At 32.7% G+C, this 9,996-nt stretch overlaps 1 protein-coding gene across 5 annotated transcripts in view; it reads left to right on the top strand.

Annotated features, from left to right (window-relative positions):
- The first annotated feature begins 2,266 nt into the window (after nucleotides 1-2,266).
- Nucleotides 2,267-9,996, top strand: part of LOC145303445 (RNA-binding protein 5-A-like) — a 93,621-nt gene continuing 85,891 nt past the window's right edge. For all 5 annotated transcript variants that reach the window (XM_080144779.1, XM_080144778.1, XM_080144777.1 and 2 more), the window contains exon 1: nucleotides 2,267-2,392. The gene's annotated coding sequence lies outside the window, so the exon portion shown is untranslated. The remainder of the gene's footprint in view (nucleotides 2,393-9,996) is intronic.

Below are 9,996 nucleotides of genomic sequence, written 5' to 3'. Positions count from 1 at the left end.
TGATAAAATAATCTCTGAGACGGGTATATTTGCTGACGACACCACACTCTATTACAGGTACGAAGGGAAAACAAATGAACATGTATCCAAGGCAATGGCGGAAACCCTAGAGGAAGACCTCCAGTCTCTAGTGGAATGGGAACAAAAATGAATTATAACGTTCAATGCTACCAAGACTAAGATCTTTAATAATTACAAAAACCTTCTCAACCACGATAGCTATGACTAAAGATACATTAATTGAAAGTACTTCATTCAAACTCCTTGGCTTAACGTTCCCAGGGAACATGAGTTGGAACAGATACATTGAGAGCATTGCCAAGGCTGCTACCAAGAAGGTGGGCTCTCTACCATGCTAGAAAGTTAGTTATGCCTGAAAGTATCCTATACCTCTACAAGGCCACCATTTGCCCATGTATGGAGTATTGTCACATTTAGGCTGGTACACCTGCTACTAGTCTCACTCCTGGATAGGATTAAAAGGAGAGTCGCCAACCTGATAGGTCCTAAACTGTCATCTAAGCTTCAACCTCTGTCCCTCTGCCTGTTTTATAAGTATTTTAATGGTAGAAGCTCTGATGATCTAAAAGCCTTTGTACCCCCTTGACATAAATACCCTAGACAAACAGCAAAATCCCACCCCTACACAGTAGAGATCCCTAGATGTAAGAAAGCCTTCTACTTCAATAGTTTCTTTCCTGGAACTGCTAGACTTTGGAATTCCTTTCTGGTTTCCTGCTTCCCCAACTGTACTGATATGTAAAAATTCAAGTGTAATGTGAACAGATATCTTGCTGCTCAACTCCCTACATACTATCTCTTCAACTTATGTCCATGATAGTAGCTCTCTACATTAAAGTGGCACTGTTCCTTGTTTGGGGTGAAAATGTAATTTAAAAAAACAGAGAGAGAGAGAGAGAGAGAGAGAGAGAGAGAGAGAGAGAGGGGAAAAAAGGAAAAGGAAATCGATATCACCACAAAAAAAAAGTGTTTACAAAGTGCATGCGCACACTCATGCAGCCATTTTTCCATGTACTGAAATGAATTGAATTTTACGAGTTAAATGTTTTTCAATTTTTTCAATTTAAAAATCTATCAAAATTATTCTATTAGTTCAATTTTTACGATATTTGCAGGTTTAATGTGAAATTTTATGCTCTTTCCAATAAACTGAATATAATATAATCTAGACAAAGTTTTTTTTTTTTTAACCCCCCCCCCTATTTTAAAATATCTATTAAAATAAAAATAATTAATTTTCTCACCTAAGGTGTATACATCACAAATTGAAGATAAAAGATCAATAAATAAAATAATCTAATTTAAAACAAAAACAAAGGAATAGTTATGTGCAAATTTACCTGTAAAGTCAAAAGTTTTTTTAAAAAACCGCATTGATTTTTTTTTTTTTAAAGTGGAACCTCATATTTTGAAAATATTGTCCAGTAAATATTGGATACTTACTATAATTTTTTCTATTTCATTCAATGTTGTTTTATTTTAGATATTTAAAAAAAAATTTCATTCCATAAAGAAGAAATAAAATATTTGAAATCAAAAACTCATGTATTTCTTTAAGAGAATAAAAAAAAGATGGAAAATTTTTCGAGGGGTTTGTTCATAAAAGCAAACTTACTTATGAGTGAATGTGATCATTTTTCAAGTACAGTGACCCATATTGACTAAATTTTGTTGACAGCAAACACATGTCAGAAATAGAAAGGGGAGATTAATTATGGTGCTTTTAGGCCACCGTAGTTCTCAACTGGAAGAAAGAGAGACAAACTCGCTCTGTGATATCTGATATGACAATTTAAAATTGCGGTATTTTTGAATCCTTGCATAAAAAAATTCTTTTATTTAAAAAGTACATGGAATATAAAATATAAATATGGATAAATTCTTAACAATGAAGAATGGAAGTACCCATTGATTAGTATTTTTTATAGGTAAGTGATCTTTTGGAATTTATATATATTATTATATTCGAAGTAAGTTAAAATTCGTTGATTTTCTTGAAATCGTTTTTAAAGAAAACCGATTTAAAAAAACAAATATTGCATATTTTGCTATTAAACCTGTTATTATTTTTAAATTTGGTCTTTGCTCCTTTTATTGAAAAAAAAAATTAGAGTTTAAATTACATTTTTAAGCTTCGAAAGATAGTAAGTCTAATTATTCAAGTTTTTATCACGCATTTTTAATGGCAACTGTTAGCAGCACCTGTAAGGATAGTTTCTTTTATAATAAAAACTTATCTCCCCTTGATTGACTCGGCTTTGCAAATAGACGGCGCCACTTGTGTAAACTAATGTTTTCTCCACATCGACCTTAAAAGGCGCCATTACTTTTTACAGTTTTATTTAACGTAGAAAAAACGATATTGTTGAGTGTAAGTAAATCATTTTCTCCTTTTTGTGTTATTCGTTCGATTTATAGAAATTATTCTTGTTATTTGAACTACAACAAAACGACTCGTTGATTGACTTTGGTTATGGAAAGGCAGCGTTTATTCTTTTGCTGAAAATTGCTTCATAATCAAATCTCTTCATTTCTTCTTTGTGTCAATTTTTTTTTTTTTTTTTACATTTTCGATTAATTTTTCTTTCATTTTCTCGAATTCCGAATAATTTTGCGAATTAATTTTGAAATTCCGATTAAAAATTTATCTGTTAAAATCTATAATCTAGTAGTTTTCATGCTCCTCTAAAAACAAAAGAAAAAAAATGAGGCAGTGTGAAGAATTTCTATATAAGCCATGCGGTTGACAAACGAAACTTTGGGCGGAAAGTGAGGGATCAATCTAAGGTGGATCTTTCTTCAACAACGGGACCCCTATTTTATGATCATGATATAAAAAAAATAAATAAATAAATAAAAGGGCCAACTACGATTTCTCCCATTTTTATTTTGTACCCTAAGATTTAATTTAAGCGCTTGACATCTAAACTTACGAAAAGAAAAAAAAAAAAAAACAAATTAATATTCGTTTTAAAAACTCATTTTGTTTAGTTTTCTGACGATTTAAATTATATTTAATATCCTATTAATAAAATTGTCTACTTTCTCGCATCAACGGTACTTATGCGTTTTTACTATTAATATTATTTTTTTAATTGTTAAGTTACAGAAGTTTCCCCTTGTAAAAAAATGGCTGGTGAAACCTTACACCACAACAGAACACCGATCACTCTAATTTGGGTTTTTAGGGGTATTCGAGGTCGCTGACAACGAATCTGATAATCAAACCCGCCGTAAATTTACCGTTTGCATGGTATGAACCCCTTAGGACTATTTTGTGCCATTTCACCGCCTTCGGTAGTGTTTTTCTTACAATAATACGTTCGCGTGCGAACGGGCGTAGTGGGGTGTCGTATCACATCGCGTAGGAATCTTAAAAAAAGTTTAAAAAAAATGTGTTTTTTTTTTAATTTATCAAAAAATAAAGTTTTCACGAGCGGTTGGTACTTGTGCATTTAACGAACCAGACGTAACTCAGCATTTGCTCGGCTTTGTCCGACGCATGACGTCAACAGCCGGATAAAACCGAGAGTTGGCGATAAAATAAAAACAACGCTACAACAAAATAACTGTACAATGAAATTGTAAAATGTAGAAACAAAAAAAAATAAGTAAAAAGCAAAAACCTACCGTTCATTTGTTTTTTTTTATTATTATTGTTTGAAATTGTCTTCTGTTTTCAAAATGAATACATATAAAACAAGTTTTTTTGTTAAATAATAGGAAACTTTTTTGTCTGAACTGTTTTTTTTTTTTTTTTTTTCAATTTTTAACAAAAAAAACATTGTCTATGTCTTAAACACGTAAAAGTTAATATATATATATATTTTTTTTTGCAACTCTATGTCAAATAAATAAATTTTGTCGGCTTTGTCCGACGCATGACGTCAACAGCCGGATAAAACCGAGAGTTGCCGATTAAGCAGACGAGAATTTCGCTATCAATTGGAAGAGTGTCACAACTCAAGAAACGCTTATTTGAAGAGTTAAAAAAATTTTTGTTTTAAAAAGATCAGCTCCAGACCCCAGAGGCTGCACTAAACTTTTGCCAGCAACGGAAATTGTTGGCAGAAGAGAAAAGGTGTTTATTTTGGCCAGGATTGTGTACGTGCAAAGAGAACAAGCCTTTCCGACGGTTACGGTTGGAGGTGTGTAACATGTCGTCGATGGACCTCCATTAGGATTGGGACCTTCTTCTCAAAATCCTGACTAACCATCGCATGTATAATAAAAATAATGGTACTAGTGCATGAGCTGGCCTGGGCGTGGCTTATCACTCGCTCGGATTTCTCCGTAAAATGACGTCACATGCTGCCATCTGACGAAGAAAATGGACGAGGGGTGGGGAGCTTACAGAGAGAGAAAACGCGAAAAAATAAATGGCCGGGTGGGTGGGGGGCTAGCAGCGCCAAATACAAGTTTCCAGAATATTTCAACACGAAACTGCTTGAAAAATTAATTATAGCATTTTTTTTAATTACTATAAAATTAATATAGTGGTAAAATTATTTAAAAAAAAAAAAAAAGAAAACAGAAGCCAAACCATTTCAAAAAAGGTCAAATTCACGAAATTAGCCATTAAAAGAATAATAAATGGTAACATTATCAATAAAAGTTACTTTCCAACTTATCTGCATCATTCGCTGGTATTTTTAAGTAGTTTTAAGTGCTTTTTATTTCATATCGAATGTTAGAGCGGTTTCCGCTAACCTTGCCAAGTTCTAAAATGCCGTAAAACATACCGTTTTTTTTTTTTTAATAATTACTACTTTTTTAAATAGAAAAATGAATGATGCAGGTAAGTTGCAAAGTAATTTTTATTGTCAAATAATAACAGAAAAACTTACCGTAATTAATTTTTACATGCATGGGAGTCAAATAGAAGAAAACTTGTCGTAATGTTTTCAAGGAAAAAAGCGAAACAAAAAAAAAAATGGACGACTGGGGGGGGGGGGCTAGCAGCAGCAGCGCCAAATACAAGTTTCCAGAATATTTCAACATGCAACTGCTTGAAAAATTAATTAACGAATAACACCGACCACTCTAATTTTTTTTTTTTTTTTTTATAGGTAATTGAGGTTGCTGACAACGAATCTGATAGTCAAACTTGGGGCAAATTTACCGTTTGCATGGTATTTACCCCTGAACCCACGAACTACTTTTGACCATTTTGCAGCTTCCGTTTATGCTACGCGCATGCACGCTGTAGCATAAACGACGGCATCACCAAGCAAACTACGTTGGGGGGGGTCGTTTATGCTACAGCGTGCATGTGCGTAGCATAAACGGAAGCTGCAAAATGGTCAAAAGTAGTTCGTGGGTTCAGGGGTAAATACCATGCAAACGGTAAATTTGCCCCAAGTTTGACTATCAGATTCGTTGTCAGCAACCTCAATTACCTATAAAAAAAAAAAAAAAAAAAAAAAATTAGAGTGGTCGGTGTTATTCGTTAATTAATTTTTCAAGCAGTTGCATGTTGAAATATTCTGGAAACTTGTATTTGGCGCTGCTGCTGCTAGCCCCCCCCCCTCAGTCGTCCATTTTTTTTTTTTGTTTCGCTTTTTTCCTTGAAAACATTACGACAAGTTTTCTTCTATTTGACTCCCATGCATGTAAAAAATAATTACGGTAAGTTTTTCTGTTATTATTTGATAATAAAAATTACTTTGCAACTTACCTGCATCATTCATTTTTCTATTTAAAAAAGTAGTAATTATTAAAAAAAAAAAAAACGGTATGTTTTACGGCATTTTAGAACTTGGCAAGGTTAGCGGAAACCGCTCTAACATTCGATATGAAATAAAAAGCACTTAAAACTACTTAAAATACCAACGAATGATGCAGATAAGTTGGAAAGTAACTTTTATTGATAATGTTACCATTTATTATTCTTTTAATGGCTAATTTCGTGAATTTGACCTTTTTTGAAATGGTTTGGCTTCTGTTTTCTTTTTTTTTTTTTTTAAATAATTTTACCACTATATTAATTTTATAGTAATTAAAAAAAATGCTATAATTAATTTTTCAAGCAGTTTTGTGTTGAAATATTCTGGAAACTTGTATTTGGCGCTGCTAGCCCCCCACCCACCCGGCCATTTATTTTTTCGCGTTTTCTCTCTCTGTAAGCTCCCCACCCCCACCCCTCGTCCATTTTCTTCGTCAGATGGCAGCATGTGACGTCATTTTATGGAGAAATCCGAGCGAGTGATAAGCCACGCCCAGGCCAGCTCATGCACTAGTACCAAAATAATATACTTATGGGCGTTCGAGATAGCATCTACAAAAAATCTCCATCGCGAATGTGGGTTACGTTCTCGCCACACAATTGTGGATTGGAAAAATTTCCTGCGTGATATATGCAGGGACTATTTTCTTAGGACTCTTCGGCAGATTGGAGGCCCAGGCCATAGAAATCGACGAGTCCGTTTTTAACCGCAGAAAACACAACGTCGGCAGACTTCTGACACCGGTGTGGATAAGACCCCGCCGAAAAGGAGGGTTTCTTGGTCACTGTACCAAATAGGAACGCCGAAACCCTCCTTTCACTAATAAATAAAAAGAAATCCTTGTTTCTGGCGAAAAAAAAATGTACAAATAATCCTTGTTCCCCCCCCCCCATTGCTTTTTATTGCCCTTTTTTTTTAGACTTTTTCCATTTATTTGACATAGTTGCAAAAAAAAAAAAAAAATATTAACTTTTACGTGTTTAAGACATAGACCATGTTTTTTTATGTTAAAAATTGAAAAAAAAAAAAAAAAAACCAGTTCAGACAAAAAAGTTTCCTATTATTTAACAAAACTTGTTTTATATGTATTTATTTTGAAAACAGAAGACAATTTCAAACAATAATAATAAAAAAAAAACAAATGAACGGTAGGTTTTTGCTTTTTACTTATTTTTTTTTGTTTTTACATTTTACAATTTCATTGTACAGTTATTTTGTTGTAGCGTTGTTTTTATTTTATCGCCAACGCTCGGTTTTATATGGCTGTTGACGTCATGCGCCGGACAAAGCCGAGCAAATGCTGAATTACGTCTGGTTTGTTAAATGCACAAGTACCTGTCAAGTACAAGGTCGCTGACAACGAATCTGATAATCAAACCCGCCGCAAATTTACCGTTTGCATGGTATGAACCCCTAGACCTTTAGGACTATTTTGTGCCATTTCACCGCCTTCGGTAATGTTTTTCTTACATAATACGTTCGCGTGCGAACGGACGTAGTGGGGTGTTGTCACATCGCGTAGGAATCTTCCTTATTTGAAAGTTAAAAAAGTGTTTTTTTAATTTATCAAAAAAAGTTTTCACGGGCGGTTTGCCAAAACATAAACAGCAAACATATTTTCATGTTTTTCGTTCTTTTTAGGAGTGGAGGTATCCATTAACAGGTGCTTCAGCAGTTTAATTAACCGTTTTTCCGTAAGTAATGTGCCGACATTTACCATTTTACAAAAATTCTGTTTACATTGGAGAGGGGGTGGTGGTGGTGCTGGGCCGTGATTATCAGATTCGTTGTCAGCGAGCTCGAATACCCCTTAACAAACAAATTAGAGTGGTCAGTGTTCTGTTGTGGCGTCAGGTAACATTTACCAAAAGTTTTTTCATCGCACGAAAATAATGAAATTGCGAGACAAAAATCTTGTTTACATAATTGACGCTTTAAAATAACGTTCCCATGTAGTAGACATTCCGAACGTGAAAACAACCCGTGTTTAATAAATCGGTGCTAATGCACTAGGTGTGTCAGAAATTTCGTGAAAAATATTGAATAATTCCACCCCGTCTTTCTAAGCTTATAACTCCACGAAAAATGTAATTCAAGCCCTAATTTTTTTTTTTTCAATTAAAGGAGCAAGGACCAAGGTTTCATAAAAAAACAAAAAAAAACAAACAACGTGGTTTAAAAAAAAGGTTTTAAACTTCGAACTTTACAGGTAAATTTCTAAACACTACTTTTTTTTTTTTTTTTTTAAATTTGAATATACTATTTATTGACCTTTTCTCTTCAATTTGTGATATATAAAACTGGTGAGTAAATTATTTACTTTTTAATAGACATTTCAAAATGGAAGGCGTGAATTATTCGACCCCCCTGTCTTTTCAAGCTTATAACTACTCGAAAAATGTAATTCAAACCCTAATTTTTTTTTTTTTCAATTAAAGGAGCAAAGACCAAGGTTTCATTAAAAAAAAAACAAAAGAAAAAACAAAACGTGGTTTAAAAAAAAAAAAGGTTTTAAACTTCGAACTTTACAGGTAAATTTCTAAAAAGCACTACTTTTTTTTTGTTTTAAATTTGAATATATTTTTTATTGACCTTTTCTCTTTAATTTGTGATATATAAAACTTTGAGTAAATTAATTACTTACTTTTTAATAGACACTTGAAAATGGGGGGAGGCGTGAATTTAAAAAAAAAAAGAACGTTTGTCTAAAATATTATATTCTGTTTATTGGAAAGAGCATAAAATTTCACATTGACCCTGAAAATATCGTAAAAATAGAATCGATAGAAAAATTTTGATAGATTTTTAAAGTTTAAAAATTGAAAAATATTGTTCGTAAAATTCATTACTGTTTAAAAAAAAAAAAAAAATTTCTATTACTTTTAAAACAACTTTAATAGTTTATTTTGGAAGTATAATCCATAAAGAAAATAAACAACCCACTTTTAAAAGAGAAATTACGTGTTTTTTATATTTTATTCGCAGTTTCGTGTTAGGGGTGTCAAAAATTCAGTTATCCTGACGCTCCGCACTCCTTTGTTTACCTCGGAAGTGACGTCACACAAATCTTATAATACGGATGAGACTACAATTGTAAAAATAATGTTTTATTTTTCTTTCATTTTGAGCTCCTTTTTTCTCCCGTTTTTGTTTTCTACAATTAATAAACCAGTTTACAAGTAAAATTAACCGTTTTAACATAAGTAACGTGCTGACATTAATCAAGCAGAAGAACTGTTTATTATTTTACACCGCTTCCCACCAAATGTAAACAGGTAATTTTAAAGAATTTTCCGATGGTAGAAAGAAAGCCCCCCCCCCCCCAAATTATGGCCATAAAGTGAGTGATTATTTTACGTTAAATTATTATAGAAAAGTGATCCCCCACTTTTTAAAACTAACATTTCTTCATATCTTGGAAACTACTTGTTTGCCGTAATTTTAAACGTTATTTTCGTTTTCAGCGACCCCGAAAACCTTTAAGAGTGGTAATTTTAAAGTAATTTTCGAGGGTGTAGTAATTCTTCATATTTACCTTTTTTTTTTTAATTGAATTGTTAGGTGAAAGTACAGAATAGTTACAATACACCCTCCCTTCCCCATGTTAAATAATAGGTTTCTAAATAATAGCGTTAAAAAATAATAAGTAAAAATTGGTAAGATTAGGATTGATTAATTTCACTTAGCTTAATTTCTTTGGCCATCTACATTTGACGTGTCTGCCAGCGAGCGTAACCATGTTCTAGGTGAGAGGGTAGGTGGGGGCTTCACTTCCTTTCCCGGATTTTGTATCTATTTATAGAGAGCGCACATGTGTATGATAATTTTACTTTTTTTTTTTTTTTTTTTTTTTTTTTTTTAGGTTATAGTTCTGTCTTCTAAAGTAAAAAAAAAAAAGAAATCCTCGCTCTGTTCGGTATTCTTGCCTAGACTATTCGTTTTTCGAGTCGAGTTCTAACCACAAACGGCTCGCATAGAAGTAAAGAGTTAAAGACAATTTATACGCATATGTAATTAAAATGCACGAAATAAATAAATTTGAAGAGAAGGTATAAACAGTTGGTAAAAAGCTAAAAAAAAAAAATAAATAAATAAATGAGGCCACAATCCTAATTGGAGAAAGGTCAGCTGATGGTCTACTTGTGATGCATGTCTGATGCTCTGCATAACATCTTGTTTAGCTCCGCCTTACCTAAACCGAAACTCTTTAAAAAAAAAATATGACGACAGTACAATCTAAAAATAAGCT

This window comes from Euprymna scolopes, chromosome 19 (assembly GCF_053919585.1).
Source record: "Euprymna scolopes isolate OS-2025 chromosome 19, ASM5391958v1, whole genome shotgun sequence".
NCBI lineage: Eukaryota > Metazoa > Mollusca > Cephalopoda > Sepiida > Sepiolidae > Euprymna > Euprymna scolopes.
The sequence above is the reverse complement of the archived record's forward strand: the minus strand, read 5'-3'. Positions and strand labels throughout refer to the sequence as shown.